The following is a 17,505-nucleotide window of genomic DNA, read 5'->3' on the forward strand; positions in this document are numbered from 1 at the left end:
TGAATTATAAAAGACCACCTCTTTGTGCAACATATCTTTCGTTTACTGGGCTTACTTCCATAGTCTATCAGATTGGGGAGTCCAGTTCACTGCCCAGTTCTGAAAGAGCCTTTGCAAAAAATTTGGTTTCACATTGGACTTCACCTTGGCATACCATCCGCAGAGTAATGGATAGATAGAAAGGGTCAACCATACTGTCAAGAGCTTCTTAAGAGCATTTGTCAATGAGTGCCAAGACAAATGGGCTATTCTTCTTCTATGGGCAGAGTTCTTCCACAAAATCATGTGGGGAGTTCTTCTGGATCTTCACTTTTACAGATAGCCTTCGGCCATCTTACTAGAGTGCCACTCCCAATGCCACTCTTGGTCTCCTGTTCTGCAGCTAATGCCATGAGTAACGACCTCAAAGATCAATGGCAGAGGACATGTCAGGTTCTTATTACAACTGCCAACCAGTTCAAGAAGTAAGCCAATAAGAAGTGCTGGCCAGCACCTCATTTCCAACCAGGGAAACAGGTATGACTAAGTACCCAAAACTTATGTCTAAAGATGCCTCCATTATTTGTCAGGCAGCATTCAGTGGCCTACCAGTTGAAGCTTTCTTTTACTCTTAAGGTACACAATGTGTTCCATGTGTCTCTTCTTAAACCAGTGGTCCTGTCCTGGCTATCCAGACCTCTTCCCAAGCCTACAGAGATGATCTCTGAAGATGGCACAATATACGAGGACCAAAAGATCCTTGATTCCAGAAGAGTGTGGAATAAGATACAGTATCTCACCTCTTGCAAAGGCTTCGGTCCCAAGGAGAACTCATTAAAGCCTGCATATACATTTCAAGCTCCACAAGTGGTAAAGGAATTCACCATTGCTTTTCCCAGAAGCCAAAACCTAGAGCCCTGGGGAGGGGGTTTAAGAGGGTGATACTGTAACATTATGTCCGGTTGCACGCGATCAGTGACATTGAACTCCAGGATTGCTGGGCCCTGAAGACACCGCCCAATGTCATAAGCTGTTTGCAGTGTGGGTGCCGTCATCTCATCTGTACCTTGGCTTTTTCTAGAGGTGCACGCCCATCTCTTATTGGCCCCAAAGTGGAAAAGACCATGGAGATGCCCAGTGATGATGTCAGTGTGGCTGGGAATTTAAATCCAAGCCATGCTCCAAGCCTTTGCCTCAGCAACAGATCCCCTGCAGCCAGGCAGTGCAAGTTATTACCCGGATCCCACTGTACTTCAGTTCCTGTACAGCTTGCTTCACCTCATCCAGCTTATCGTGCCTTGTCCAGCCTACCCAGCATTGTCTCAGTCCCTCAGTTATGGATCCGGAACACTTTTATGTCTGCCGCCTGGTACAGACCTCTGCCTCAGACCTTGACTACACCCTGAATGCTGCTTGCATCAACCCTCTGCCTGAACCTGGTAATTCTATGATCATGCTCTGCCTTGATTTTAGCCCGTCACAGGATTATCCAAACTTTGACCGCCCTGTGAAACATTTGCCTAAGACCTACCAGCCCCTGGAACCCACGGGCTCAAACTGCAGGGAGTGGGGATGGTATAGATGAAGATTTAGCTCAGTCCCAGCCCATGGCATGTCTGTCAGCTGTTGGCATGGGCCTAGTGGGTTCACCTGCTAGGCTGCATCAACCACACTACAGCATAAGAGCTCACAATTGCATCGCTGTGCAATAAAGCTGTAGCTATGCCAAAGATGTTACATTGGTTGCTAATAACCATGCAGATTAAATTTAAGCTTCTAATGCTGATCTTCCTTGCCTTCAGAAGAAACAAACCAGCTTATTTTACAAACAAGCTTAGTTGATATAAACCAGGTAGTGTACTTAGATCTAGTCAAGACATGCTATTGAATGTGCCCTCAATCCATGAGATATGTAGAATTTGCTTTACAGCAAGAGCATTTTCAGTTGCGGTCCTCACTTTAAAAATGGCAGATGAAATTTAATGTGGATAAGTGCAAGGTGATGCACTAACATCATGTAACTACTTGCTGTAGTTACATGATGTTAGGTTCCATATTAGGTGCTACAACCCAAGAAAGAGATCTAGGCGTCATAGTGGATAATGCATTGAAATCATCGGTTCAGTGTACTGCGGCAGTCAAAAAAGCAAACAGAATGTTGGGAATTATTAGAAAGGGAATGGTGAATAAAACGGAAAATGTCATAATGTCTCTTTATCGCTCCATGGTGAGACCGCACCTTGAATACTGTGCACAATTCTAGTCGCCGCATCTCAAAAAAGATATAATTGCGATGGGGAAGGTACAGAGAAGGGCGACCAAAATGATAAGGGGAATGGAACAGCTCCCCTATGAGGAAAGACTAAAGAGGTTAGGACTTTTCAGCTTGGAGAAGAGATGGTTGAGGGGGGGGATATGATAGAGGTGTTTAAAATCATGAGAAGTCTAGAACTGGTAGATGTGAATCGGTTATTTACTCTTTCGGATAATAGAAAGACTAGGGGGCACTACATGAAGTTAGCATGTGGCACATTTAAAACTAATCGGAGAAAGTTCTTTTTCACTCAACGCACAATTAAACTCTGGAATTTGTTGCCAGAGGATGTGGTTAGTGCAGTTAGTATAGCTGTGTTTAAAAAGGATTGGATGAGTTCTTGGAGGAGAGGTCCATTACCTGCTATTAATTAAGTTGACTTAGAAAATAGCCACTGCTATTACTAGCAATGGTAACATGGAATAGACTTAGTTTTTGGGTATTGCCAGGTTCTTATGGCCTGGATTGGCTGCTGTTGGAAACCGGTATCGGTTCGGGTTCGGGTTCCGATTCACATCGTGAAATTTTTATCTTGCAGTCCGATCGGGGGTTTTTTTTGTTTGTTTTTTTTAAATCGGCTGCGCTCGAGCCGATAACCAAAAAATACAGCCGACTCTTTAAAATGAGTTTTTTAGTATCCCCCCACCCTCCGGACCCCCCCCCCCCCCAAATTTTTAAATGCCTGGTGGTCCAGCGGGGGTCCCAGGAGCATTCTTAAGCGCTCAGGCCATCGGCTGCCAGTAAACAAAATGGCGCGGATGGCCCTTTGCCCTTAGCATGTGACAGAGTATCCGTGCCATTGGCCGGTCCCTGTCACATGGTAGGCGCAATGGACGGCCGGCGCCATCTTTAAAAATGGCACGGGCCATCCAGTGCACTTACCATGTGACAGGGGCCAACCAATGGCACCTATAGCCCCTGTCACATGGTAAGAGCAAAGGGCCATCGGCGCCATTTTGATTAGTGGCAGCCGACAGCCTGAGCGTGGGAGAATGCTCCCGGGACCCCCACTGGACCACCAGGTATTTAAAAAAAAATTTGGGGGGGGGGGTCCCGGAGGGTGGGGGGATACTAACAAACTCATTTTAAAGGGTCAGGTTGTGTTTGTTACGACTGGGCTCCTGTCAGGAGTCGTGAACACCACCCAGAAGGGTGGCTCCAGGTTGAGAGAGGCAAGAATGGCTAGAACAGAGTCTGGGTCCAGGCTGGGTCAGGGCAGGCAGCAAGAGCAGTGTCTGGGTCCAGGCTGGGTCAGGGCAGGCGGCAGATAGCAGTGTCTGGGTCCAGGCTGGGTCAGGGCAGGTGGCAAGTAGCAGGGTCTGGGTCCAGGCTGGGTCAGGGCAGGTGGCAAGTAGCAGGGTCTGGGTCCAGGCTGGGTCAGGGCAGGCGGCAGATAGCAGTGTCTAGGTTCAGGCTGGGTCAGGGCACAGTAAGCAGGACAAGGCAGGTCAGAAGGCCCGTAGGCCACACACACACAGAGGGCCCGTAGGCCACACACCGTAAGCAGAGCAAGGCAGGTCAGAAGGCCCGTAGGCCACACACACAGAAGGCCCGTAGGCCACACACCGTAAGCAGAGCAAGGCAGGTCAGAAGGCCCGTAGGCCACACATACACAGAAGGCCCGTAGGCCACACACCGTAAGCGGGGCAAGGCAGGTCAGAAGGCCCGTAGGCCACACACACACAGAAGGCCCGTAGGCCAGGTATGAAAAGCAAGGAAGAAGGCCCGAAGGCCACGCAGGGCGAGGCAAGGAAAGGCCCGAAGGCCGCGCAGGGCGAGGCAAGGAAAGGCCCGAAGGCCGCGCAAGGCTAGAGCAGGGAGCCCAGGTGAGCTCGATGCCGAAGCACCGAGGCAACTGTCAGGCAGGGTTATAAGGGCACACCCAGAACATAGAGTGGACAGGGGAGATGGACTGGGCCTGTCAGGAGAGCCAGCACTAGAGGGACCCCTGGTGGTGAGGCGGTTGCACTGCAGCCAAGGTTGTAACAGTACCCCCTCCTCAAGGCCTCCCCTTCCTCCTGGGTCCCATCTTAGCAGGGGGTACTCAAAAACGAAATCAGACCCCTCCGAGGGCGATGCGGCAGGTTCAACTCGTTACTGAGGCAGTAAAGCAGTCCAGAACCCCTCCTGGGGTAAGGCGTCAGGCTCGGACCCCTCCTGGGACGTTGTAGCAGGCTCGAACACCTCTCCGGGCGTTGTAGCAGGCTCGGACCCCACTCGGGGCGATGAAGCAGGCTCGGACCCCTCTCGGGGCGATGAAGCAGGCTCGGACCCCTCTCGGGGCATTGTAGCAGGCTCGGACCCCTCTCCGGGCGATGTAGCAGGCTCGGACCCCTCTCCGGGCGATGTAGCAGGCTCGGACACCTCTCCGGGCGCTGTAGCAGGCTCGGACACCTCTCCGGGCGCTGTAGCAGGCTCGGACCCCTCTCGGGGCGATAAAGCAGGCTCGGACCCCACTCGGGGCGTTGTAGCCGGCTCGAACACCTCTCCGGGCGTTGGAGCAGGCTCGGACCCCTCACGGGGTGAAACAGCAGGCTTGGGCCTCTCTCGGGGTGATGTAGCAGACTCAGATGGCAGAGCAGCAAGGTTAGAAGTAGTGTACATGGAAGACACAGATTGTACTGCCAAGGGCTTGATACCTCGAGCCAAAGTCTGAAGCTCCTGATTTTGTTTCTGGAGGAGCATTTTAGAGAAGGCACAGGCAGTTCTAGTCTAGGGAAGGTGCTCGTTACAGGCTGTTCAGCAGCTGTGGGAAGCAGAGCCCTGCTCGGGTTAATTAGTTCCATCTGTTTTTGTGTTTGAGATTCTAGAACGGAAGTCCTAGAAGTTCTCTTGGCCAGGTAAGTTTTTGGTTTTCCTGAAGTATAAGTTGCTTTTTGGTGAGAAGTTTTGTGAAAAGTTATGCTACAATCTTCTGTTAGTAAACTGGCCAGGGTGAAAACATTCCTAGCTGCGCTAGAAGCAGGGCAAAGTGTAATAGCTCTGGCTGAATCTTTCTGAGAAGACGATGGCCCGTTAGCTGTGCAGCAGGGGCAGGGTTTGCCTGGAGGCAAAAGACAAGGAAGACAGAGACACTTCCACCAGCCTGGTTTGGGAGAATTACAATTAAGGCATTCTTGGTATACAGACACATTCCTTTTGTGACAGTTGCTGCATATCCAGTGCTCCTGGTCCGAGAGCTGACAAGCTAAACAGTTCAGGTAAGTAGGATAATTCAGAGTTTGACAAATGGTACAGATAATAAAGCGTGGAGACTCACCGTCTGAATACTGAGTCCTTTCTGTCTCTCCCAATGTGAATGGCTTCGGCATACTGTTACGACTGGGCTCCTGTCAGGAGTCGTGAACGCCACCCAGAAGGGTGGCTCCAGGTTGAGAGAGGCAAGAATGGCTAGAAGAGAGTCTGGGTCCAGGCTGGGTCAGGGCAGGCGGCAAGAGCAGTGTCTGGGTCCAGGCTGGGTCAGGGCAGGCGGCAGATAGCAGTGTCTAGGTTCAGGCTGGGTCAGGGCAGGCGGCAAGTAGCAGTGTCTGGGTCCAGGCTGGGTCAGGGCAGGCGGCAAGTAGCAGGGTCTGGGTCCAGGCTGGGTCAGGGCAGGCGGCAAGTAGCAGGGTCTGGGTCCAGGCTGGGTCAGGGCAGGCGGCAAGTAGCAGGGTCTGGGTCCAGGCTGGGTCAGGGCAGGCGGCAGATAGCAGTGTCTAGGTTCAGGCTGGGTCAGGGCACAGTAAGCAGGACAAGGCAGGTCAGAAGGCCCGTAGGCCACACACCATAAGCAGAGCAAGGCAGGTCAGAAGGCCCATAGGCCACACACACACAGAAGGCCCGTAGGCCACACACCGTAAGCAGAGCAAGGCAGGTCAGAAGGCCCGTAGGCCACACATACACAGAAGGCCCGTAGGCCACACACCGTAAGCGGGGCAAGGCAGGTCAGAAGGCCCGTAGGCCACACACCGTAAGCAGAGCAAGGCAGGTCAGAAGGCCCGTAGGCCACACATACACAGAAGGCCCGTAGGCCACACACCGTAAGCGGGGCAAGGCAGGTCAGAAGGCCCGTAGGCCACACACACACAGAAGGCCCATAGGTCAGGTATGAAAAGCAAGGAAGAAGGCCCGAAGGCCGCGCAGGGCGAGGCAAGGAAAGGGCCCAAAGGCCGCGCAGGGCGAGGCAAGGAAAGGGCCCAAAAGCCGCGCAGGGCGAGGCAAGGAAAGGGCCCAAAGGCCGCGCAGGGCGAGGCAAGGAAAGGGCCCAAAGGCCGCGCAGGGCGAGGCAAGGAAAGGGCCCAAAGGCCGCGCAAGGCTAGAACAGGGAGCCCAGGTGAGCTCGATGCCGAAGCACCGAGGCAACTGTCAGGCAGGGTTATAAGGGCACACCCAGAACATAGAGTGGACAGGGGAGATGGACTGGGCCTGTCAGGAGAGCCAGCACTAGAGGGACCCCTGGTGGTGAGGCGGTTGCACTGCAGCCAAGGTTGTAACAGTGTTTTTAGGTTGTGTCCTTTCTTCCCGCCCCCCCCCCCCCCCCAATAACGATAAGAAAACCCACTAAATTAATCGTGGGGTTTCTTATCGCTATTGGGGACCCCCCAATATCTGACGATATTGAAAATATCGGACAATATTTTCAATCGTCAGATAAACAATTCACATCCCTAGTTCTTATCTCACATTTATGATGGCCATGTTATTCTACTGCTGTTCCTATATGAAACTGTCTAAGCTGCTTCTACCACTCTGGGCACAGGAATAGAATAACATTGGTATCAGAAATGTGAGTTTACTGCACCTTAGACCCAGAAGTTAAATTTCCAGTGTAAGCTTTCTGGGGCAGATACCTACAGCTGAACAGTATACTGGTGCTGTGTATCCTGATTTTTGTGTACTGTTCAGCTGCAGGTGCACACCTCAGGGAGCTTACACTTCTATTTCACTTGCCATGCCTTGCCAAAATGGTATTGTATGCAAGATTGGTGCTGTGCACGCAGACTTTTGTGCACATCCAAAGCCATTTTGGCATGGAATGGCAAGTAAAATAAAAAAGTAAGCTCTCTGGGGTGGGCGTCTACAGCTGAACAATATGCACGTCGGCATTGTCCAAAGTGCATACTGTTCAGCTGATCTGAAAGTGCAAGAAAACTTGTGATTGGTGCCTGTTCCAGAGATCTTACACTGAAAATGTAACTCCTGGGTCTGAGACAGAGAAAACTCAATTTCTTGTGGCCAGTAGTATTCTAAAGCTGTGCCTATGTGGTAGTGTCTAGCTGCTTCTAACACACTGGACACAGCAGTAGAATACCATTGATCACTAGAAATGTGAATATACTCTACCTTAGAGCCAGGAGTTACATTTCCAGTGTTATGCTAGCTGAAGCAATTACAATTGTTCCCGGCCATACACACATACCACCTACTATAGGGCAGACAGGACCCCTACATATAATTGCTGAGACTGTTTATATCCCAGACAATAAACAACCTGAGCTCATTATAGCGATCAGAATTATGTTACACATTTTCTACTTCTGCTATGGATTTTATTTTGAAATGCAATCATTCACAATGGATGACTGTCACATGAGACACAGCTTGGACTTGTTAAGCAACCTACAAATCATTCTGGATTCAGAAATCCATAATGCCAAATCAGTTCAACCCACACTTCTCACATATACATTGCAAAACTAAATATCCAGCATAAAAGGAATAAAGTAGCTCAGGCCTTATGCATGTGCAGAGCTCCCAGTTTCATGTGGCAGATTTTTCAAGATTCTGCAGTAATTATGGGGCAGATATTTATAATTTTGTATAAAGATTCACACCTCTGACTATGCAAAAAAAAAAATAAAATTCAGTTTTTAAAAAATGAGAACCATTCATATTGTTTGTTTTTAAATATTCAAACTATATACAAACAAACTTTTAACTGTGAAATATCACTTGTTTTGAAATTAAATTGTGCAACCATCTTTTTTTTTTTTTATAATTTCTTGAGAAAGTCCTTATTGTCTTTCTGATTATATGAGCTGCTGTATGCTAAATATTTCTCAACATCAGCAGTTTCTCATGCTGTTAATTACACAGAAAAGTACGTGTGCATATATCTGGCACATGGCAGCAGACACAAAAGGGGCTGAATCAGCACAAGTTTGAAACCTGTCAGCAATAGTGCCAGGCATCAAAACTTCTGAAAGTTTAAATTAATGCCCTCTTTGCCAGCTGTACCACACCAGCATTTGCAGATTTCCAAAAATATATCCAGGTCTTTGTAAATAGCGTCTGATTGATTGGCCCATATGCAGGTGTAAGAATCTTTGCAGAAAGATGAAATTCTTCTAAAGGGGCATCACCTCATCCAGGAATTTTATCAAAATCAACCTTGGTTTGATTTAAGAGATCTTTGAGGCATCAAATGTTCAAAATACTTTTTCTGTCAGCCCCAACATCACCCCTTCAGGACAGGAAAAGGGGGCAGGGGGGGAATGGAAAGAAAGGGACTGGTTTAGGGAGCAGCCTGCCTCTTCTTTCATCTGCTGCAGCTTCAGCCTCAAACCCTACCGCCACCTGTTCCCTTCAGGCTGTTTACCAGGGGAGGGAGCTGGAGCAGAGAGCCCAGACTGAAGGCAGGCACCCTTTCCTGCCCATGCTGACTCTGTGGCAGGTTGTCAATCATGTGTGGCAGAAACGTGCAGCCTCTCTCCGTTGTCACTTCTTGGTGTCTGCTCCCAGGCCTGGCAAGACAAGCAGGGAGTTCAACTACTCCTCATGCTAGGCTGGAAACAGTTCCACCCCTTCCACGTACATCTGTAATCAGCCCTGGGACAGCAAATAGCTTTCTGAGAGAAAATCTGGCAGACTGCTCTCAACAAGTTACCAATAAGTCCTCAGAAGCTAATCTGGCTTGCAACATATGCGGACAGGCATGCACCACAGGAAGTGTACAGGTGTGCAGCAGTGTGGACAAGGGTTTAAGGATAAAGTACTGTCCTTCTTTAATTAGCTCCTTTGTCCAGGTCTTCACCTGAACACGCACCCAATCCCAAAAGTGGGCAATGATTGGATAGAACACACTCTATGGCTATATTATTGGTGGGTAATTAAAAGCTGATTTTTCCCTAGAAACAGCTTTTTGTGACAGTGGACTTGCTGGGAGACACTTATAGGGTTGCTGACTGGCTCCAGATTTGCCTACCAGAGTTGATCCATTCCTGGGTTTACCCCATTGCAAGCAGGGGCTTGTAGTTCTCATCTCCTGATTGCGGACCCTAAGGAAAGCAAGACTACAAGTCCCTGCATGCAAAGGAGTAAACTCAGGGCAGAATCAATCCCCCACACACCCACCCCAATTACCACGAGGTCCAAGGTGTGGGGCATTCCCCTTTGGAATTTTGCTGAGTGGGAGACCCTCCCTTTGAGATACTAGGGAAGGGGGGAGGCAGAGGTCAAGGTTCCCAGAGTGGCGGCAGATGCAGGTCAGTGATAATATTGTTAAGAAGCTGGCAATTCTGCATACTCCTGCAAAATCCACCATCTGCATCACATCCTTGCCCAGCATCTACCCCCTGGGAAAGTAGGAGATGGTTGAATAGTGGGGGTCGGTGTGTGGTGCACTCATCCCCATACCTTTTTGATCCTTCTCTTTTCCCCTACCCCTCTCTTCCCCTGTCCCCCTTCCCTTTTCCATGCTTTTCCTCCCCTTGAAAAAGTGGCCTTGCATTCGAGATTGTGCCCAAGCTGGGAGGCACGATGCCAATCTCAAATGCAAGGTCATTGTGCCACAGTGCAGTACATATTGTTTAGCTGTAGGTGCCCAACCCACAGAGGCAGGTGCTGGAAGTTGGAAGGAGTATGACCAAAAGGTTCTTGCATGTAAGAGTGGTGCTGTGCATCCCAACTTGGGCACAATCTTGCATGGATGGCCATTTAGGCAAGGCAGGCCAAGTGAAATGAAAGGGTAAGCTCTCTGGGGAAGGCATCTGCAGACACACAGTTTACACTCTTTTGTGCCCAAGTTGGGATGCCCAGTGCCAGAAGCGCATAACATGTGGCTGTAGGTGTTTGCCTCAGAAAGCTTCCCTTTCATTTCACTTGGCATGCCCTGCATGCAAGATCATTTTGACCACACTCTTTTCCCCTTCCAAGATTTTTAAAGTACCTTTTAAAGTACTTTTCTGCATTAGTATGGACTTTCAGTGTAACTCTTATTTTTAACAGTTATTTTTCGGTTCAGCATGATTTTTTTTTTTAAACTCCTGCTCAATTTGCATCCCATTAGCTTCCTCTGCTCATAGATAATAAAACCAGTCTACCACCTGTGAAATAAGAAGACTGCATCCTGTACCAAATGGCTCAAATGAATGAACTAAAAAAAAAGCTGAGATGTGGCAGAAGAAATGAAAATACAGAATTAGAAAAGTGTTTAACACCCTCTGCTGGTTGGTACTCAAAAGAAAAAAAACTTACACTGAAAAACCTACAGGAATAAAAAAAGGTACAACAACCACAACAAGTTGCATGGTGGCGCTGCATCTTCTAATTCTGCTGTTACATGAGAACTTTTCTGAGAGAGCTTATGTGGGGTTTATTGATCTACAGCCCCTTGAACATTTTTCACATTTCGTTGTGTCCTTGCGTCAGGCTTAATTTGCATTTAAATATTTTTTCCCACTAATCAACACACAATACTCCACACTTTTCAGGGCCAGAAATGTTTTATTGGGGGGACAAAGCATATACATATCTGAGACAAAATTGAAATCCAACAATTAGATAAATCTCTCCTCCTTCCCCTTCCCGAGTCACTGCTTGGTAGAAGCTCAATATTAGACCATTCTTCTTTACAAAACTGTTCCATCTCTGTCAGGATCCTTGGGGAGATCTGATGCAGAGCGGTCTTCAAGTCATTCCAGGTCAGGTCTCCGACTTGGCCCACTCCTATGTAGCATTCATGCAGAATGGTGAACCTCTGTCCTCGTTTCAGCTTTCTTGTACAGGGCAGAGTCTACATTCATTGTCCCTTCTATCCTGACAAGTGCTTCAGTGCCTGCCAATCAGAAACGTCCCTATAACATAATGTGGCCCTCACCATGCTTCACAATAGGGATGATGTTATTTGAATGATGTCCTGTGTTGGGTTTGCACCAAACCCAACGCTTTGCAATCAGGCCAAAAAGTTCTATTTTAGGTTTGTCAGACCATAACATTTTTTTTGCTAAAATGGTGACAGACTGTATTCCTGTTCAAGGTGGGCTTTCTTGAGAGCAATGGTTTCCTTCTTGCCACCCTACCATACAGCTCAGATTTGTGGAGTGCTTGGGATATTGTCACATGCACACTTTGGTCCCTCTTGGCCATGGAAGGCTGTAGCCTTTTCAAAGTTGCCATTAGCCTCTAGGTGTGTACAGAGCAACATTTTTCATTCTGTGTTTTTCTGTTCTATCATTTGGGCAATTTTTCCTTTTTTTCAGTTTCAGAAACTAGCATGTGCTTTTTATGAATAGTGCACAATATGCAATTTTGTACATGGCTTTGGAAGATTTTTTATCTGAATGGTGGTTTAAAAATGCAATAAAATGGATGAATGAAAATATATAGCCATGCGCAGATCTTAGATGGTATTTTATAACCTGCATATATTAGAAAATGCACGTATGTGTACAACATATGCACACATGTAGGCTTATGCGCAAATCCACACAATGCATTGAAAGCACATACTTTTCCTACCCATTTTAAAATATATGCACGTATATTTTAAATACAAAAATAAAGTCGTATTTATTTACAGGAGTCGATTGGTATATTTTAAAACATGCACACATAATTGAAATTACCAGTTTTACCAATTACTCCATCAGTCAGCCCAGTCGTTCTTCAGGTCAAAGAGAGCCTCCTGGATCTTGAGAACATACATAAGGCTTGCCATACTGGGTCAGACCAAGGGTACATAAAGCCCAGTATCCTGTTTCCAACAGTGGCCAATCCAGGTCACAAGTACCTGCCAGGATCCCAAGTTCCAGATAGATCCTAATCTGCTTATCCCAAGAATAAGCAGTGGATTTCTGCAACTCTACCTTAATAATGATTAATGGACTTTTCCTCCAGGAACTTGTCCAAACCTTTTTTAAATGCAGTTACACTAATAGCTTTCATCACATCCTCTGGCAACGGATTCCAGCGCTTAATTATGCACAAGTAAAAAAAAAAAATTCTCTTATTAGTTTTAAATGTATGACCTAATAACTTCATTATGTGTCCCCTGGTCACACAATGAAGAGCAAACAACAGATTAATGTTTACTTGTTCCATTCCACTCATAATTTTATAGACTTCTATCATATCTCCCCTCAACCGTCTCTTCTCCATGCTGAAGAGTCCTAACCTCTTTAGTCTTTCTTCATAGGGGAATTGTTCCATCCCCTTTATCATTTTGATTGCCCTTCTCTGTACCCTAATTCTGCTCTTTTTTGAGCCTGAACTACCCACATTTCACGCAGACCTCCCACCCAGCCAAAACTACACAATAAATATGCCCACTTAGGTTCAAAATCTCAAAATTGGTTGAGCCTAGAGCAGAGCTTTCCAAAGTGTGTGTCGGGACACATTAATGTGTCGCCTGTAGTGTGGAGGTGTGTCACCCGGTCCACAGGGCCGGCGGAAGCAGGGAACTATAGCAGGAAGATCGGCGGGCAGTGGTGGAGCTTACATCACCACGGCCCGAAGAAAAGGGTCACGTTCACTCCTCCTCCTTCCTGCCTGTGCAGCCCTGGAAGAAAAACGTTGCCGGAGCCGCGTGGGCAGGAAGGAGGAGGAGCATCTGCTGCGTACAGAAGAAGAGCAGCATTAATGGGCCGTTGCGGATCCCACGTCGCGACGGCCCGAGAAGAGGAGGAAACCCGATAGCAGGGCCACTGCGGATCCCACGTCGCGGCAGCCCGAGAAGAGGAGGAAACCCGATAGCAGGGCCGCTGCAGATCCCATGTCACGGCCAGGGAAGATCAGGGCCTCTGAAGAGCCCATCCTTCGGCAACCCGTGCAGAGGGACAGCATGTGCCAGTGAGAGCCTGTGCTTGAGCAAGAGAGCATGTAGGAGTGAGAGAGCCTGTGTGTGTGAGAGTGAGACAGCATGTGCATGAGAGAGACAGTATGTATATATGTATGAGAGAGAGGCATGTGAGAGTGAGAGCTGTGGATGTGTGAGATTGCATGTGAGTGAGAGCCTGTGTGTGTGAGAATGTGTGAGATAGCGTGTGAGAATGAGAACCTGATTGTGTGTTTGAGGGAAGACAGATGGAGAGAAAAGAAATAGAAAAAAGACCCTGTAAAAGGAATTGGCAAAAAAACAAGAAAGGAAAGGTGGAAAAAAAAGCCTGTGACCAACCGATTAGAAAACTAAGATCAGACAGCAAAGGTAAAAAAAAAAATTACTTTTTAGTGATTGGCACATGTAATCTTTGGGAATGTGCAAGAGTAGCACTTTCTCTATGCCGATCTCACAATGTACAAGATCAGCATGGAGGAAGTGGAAGCCTGCAAATATTTATTATGAGATAGGTTGTGTTGTGAAACATTTTATTTATGTATATATTTAAGGAAACATACATAAATTGTTGAAATACATTTTGTTCGTTTAACCTTTAACTTCTGGTTTGCTGGTAGACTGAATTACTGTGTCACGAAATTATGTTTGTCTAAAAAGTGTGTCACCAACATGAAAAGTTTGGAAAGCTCTGGCCTAGAGTGTAGTGGGCCTGGCCCAAAGGCAAGGGCTGGACAGGGGAACGTACCAATTCCTCCCATCCCCCGCTGAGACTGCACCTCTATAAACAGCAATCCTTCCTTCCTTTGATTGGCAGACTCACACTATGAACCCATGCCCTGGGATTAAGTAATAAAATCTTACTCATAGTTATCTTCAAAGACAGAAGTGGTTATTCTTCCGGGTTTACCTGCAGTCAATAGCACAATAATTATAAAAATAAAAAAAATCACCAAATGGACGAATCACAGGAATCACCAGCAGATATGAGCAGAGGTTCATTTTCCTCCATTACATGCTTCAGATTTTAATCAGATTCTCAAACATCACAAGTGACTTAGTCACTTCTTAAAAGTAAGGTCTTATCTGTACTGACATCCTTTCACAGGAACCTTTCTTATCAATATTCTCAGCCGGACAATGCTGCACATTCCATTAGCATTCTCACATGAATGCTGTGGACTATAGGTCCCTCTAGGTGCCACAGGGCACTACCTAGGAGTAGGGGGGGGTGTCATTATCACAGGGCACATGGGGCTTGTACCCTGATTCTAAATCTTAGTGCCCCAAGTCTCAGCAATCCTGCTAATTTCTTTATTCAATCACAATTTACCCTGCCAGCAGGCTGCCGCTGCAGGCAGCACCATATCTTCAGCACTGTGCTGCTCTGCTATGCTCTGGGATCAGAGGTGGTAAGAGGGAGTCAAGCGCCTGTGGTCCGCTGGGCCCTCCTCCTGCACAGCCAAAAAGAGACTCCTAGCATTAAAGTTACCCATCTGCAAGAAACATGGTCTCGGGCAATATCTATAATTGGTTCAATCTTGTGGAATAGTTTACCAAATGAACTTAAGGTAATATCAGATTTTAAATTGTTTTGAAAAAGGCTCAAAGATTTCCTGTTTCTAGAACCTTCCCTGAGTGTTGATTATTGGATGCTAAAATTTTAAATTATTGTTGAGTATTATATATAGTTTAATTTTATGTATTCTATTATCTTTATGTTGTAAATCACTTAGCATAACTTGGCAATATAATTAAAATAAATAAATAAACTGGTGCATCAGCTGGGCCATGGCTGAACCTAACGGGAAGCTGCCATTTTGTCTGGGCCATGTGGCCAAAGACAGAAGGCTGCCACATCTGCCTGATCCATGGCGCTGAAGAAAGGAGGCTGCTGTGTCCTGTCCACATAGTGCAAGAGAGGAAGCTTTTATGTCAGTTGGGCTGTGCAGCCAAAAATAGGACACTACTCCCTGCACATTCCAGGGACAGAGTATGAGTTTGTGTGTGTGTGTGGGGGGGGGGGGGGTGTATGCGAATGTGAGCTATAGCATGTGTGAGAGATTGTGTGGGTCTGTTGCCTGCACATTCCAGAGAGAGAGAGAGAGAGCGCATGTGAGAACATATGGGAGAAAGAGAGAGCATGTGAGAGAGCTTGTATGGGATGTCTGTGTGAGTGACTCTGTGCAGGTCCAAGGAGGAAGCTGCTGTTACCTGCATGTTTCAGAGAGAGAGAGAGAGAGAGAGAGAGAGAGAGCATGCATGTAAGATGGAGAGACCATGCATGTGAGAGTTTGAATTTGTGTGTGTGAGAGAGAGCACATCTGTGAGTGAGAGATGCTGCACATGTCCAAAAAGGAGGCTGCTGCTGCTTCTACATTCTGGGGGGAGAGAGAGAGAGAGGAAGAAAGCATCTGTTTGTGAGAGCATGTGTACGTATGAGAGAGTGAGCATATTAAAACATATGGGAGAGAGACAGAGAATGTGTTTGTGTGTGAGAGAGAAAAATGTGTGAGCATGTATGAGTAGACGAGTGTGTGGGTATTTGAGATAGGAGAAAGTCTGCACGGCTCTCCTTCCCCCCCCCCCCATTAATTTATAGTAATGTCAGGATGACTGGAAATCAAAAGTTCCCAAGTATGGAGGAGGGGGATTTTTTAAATCCTTATTTGTTTTAATTATTGTATGCTATTTGATATATTTACTGTTTTGAAATATTCTGTTGGTATTTGGGAAATATTTAAACTTTTTTTTAATGAGTTTTTAATAATTGAATATTTTTCATCAGCTATTTTGAAATATTTATTCTTGAGTATGGTTTTACTATAATGATATTTTAAATTTCTTTGATTTTATAGTTTGAAGTTTTATGTGGCATGGTAATGTTTTTGTTTTTTCATTGTTGCACTGCATACAGAGTCTGGCTTGTTGTGATTTCAAGTTCAATTTTTATCTGCACGTTTCTATTTATACTTTATGGTCTCTTTATTCTGTGTTTGGCAAGGGTTTATCTGTGTTCTATATGTGTGACCAAGGTGAGGTATACTGCTAGTTTCTGTGTATGGATCTTTAGCAATTCAGCTTGTTCTATTTTCATAATAGGAGGTGTATTGGTGTTGCAGTGTTGCCTTTTCATAAGTAGGGTTATTACTGTTTGAGAGCTGGCAGTTATTTCTGTTTTGATAATTGTAATTGATTTTGTTTTCTAAAGGATTCATTGTCAATTTGTTTTCAGCACAATTTTTAAATGTCTACAATACTGTAACCCAAAGGCTATATTTAAGTGGTTGTTTGCTATATTGTGCTGTCTCTGGGTCCCTCAGTCAGTTGTTGGGAGTACCTTAAGAGGAGATCGGCAGAGTGTGGATGACTGATGCACTTATATTTCTATAATACTGTGAAAAATGAGCAATTTACCCATAGTACACATGCACACACAATAATTAATGGAATGCTCGCATCTATGCAAATTATGATCCATCATTCTCATGTTGTTAAGTTGATTCATGAGTGCATCACTCATCATTGATGTTCCTATTGGTTCTGTGTTGAGCCATTGTCCTGGGGATGCTAGAACAGAAGGAAGAGATAGAAGAGGCCTTTTCAAGGGCAGTGGTGGCAAATTTATGCAAATAAGGGGAAGATCAGGTACCTGCCCCCAGTCATCTTCAAGTGTCCAGTTGTGATCTGTGGAAAAGCGGACAACCTTCGGGGGACAGGGAGGAGAGGCAAGGAAGGACCTATGGGCCCATGCCCCAGATGTTTGAAGCACCTAGCAACATCCTGATTAGGAGCCCAGAGTTGGCATTTCTGATTCCATGATGGTCTGGCCTTGCTGGGTTGCATAGACCTGCAGACTCAAGAGGAATCATTGCCAAAAGAATCTTCAAGTCTAGAATCACAAAATCACCAATCCAAATCACAGAGTGAAATTCCCACTCCTACTTTAAGCACAAGCTTATATTGGAACATGGCACACGTCCCCAAAAGATTGTTTCTCATACCAATGAAGAGGCTATTCTCTTTCTGTAATGGAGGAAATCACACATAACCAAAAGCAGAGATTAAGTGACAAAATTTAGAATTAAATAAAGGGCAATTTTTTAAGTTGCAAGGACTTGATTTAAGGTCTGGGCCATAGTTGTATAAATTGTTATTTATTATCTGAACACTGTTTTGTTAA

The 17,505-nt window shown here is 46.3% G+C and overlaps 1 protein-coding gene and 1 long non-coding RNA gene across 3 annotated transcripts in view; one reads left to right on the forward strand and one right to left on the reverse strand.

Annotated features, from left to right (window-relative positions):
* RNF128 (ring finger protein 128) overlaps positions 1-17,505 on the reverse strand; it is a 244,334-nt gene that overhangs the window by 187,530 nt on the left and 39,299 nt on the right. The window lies entirely within an intron of this gene.
* Positions 1-17,505, forward strand: part of LOC115094480 — a 67,510-nt gene that overhangs the window by 33,938 nt on the left and 16,067 nt on the right. Inside the window, exon 1 of one of the 2 annotated variants that reach the window (XR_003857564.1) lies at positions 5,041-5,133. The exons of the other annotated variant lie outside the window; for it this stretch is intronic. This is a non-coding gene — a long non-coding RNA (uncharacterized LOC115094480). Of the gene's footprint in view, positions 1-5,040; positions 5,134-17,505 lie in introns of those variants that run through there. 2 annotated transcript variants of the gene reach the window in all.

Source organism: Rhinatrema bivittatum, chromosome 6, assembly GCF_901001135.1.
Source record: "Rhinatrema bivittatum chromosome 6, aRhiBiv1.1, whole genome shotgun sequence".
NCBI lineage: Eukaryota > Metazoa > Chordata > Amphibia > Gymnophiona > Rhinatrematidae > Rhinatrema > Rhinatrema bivittatum.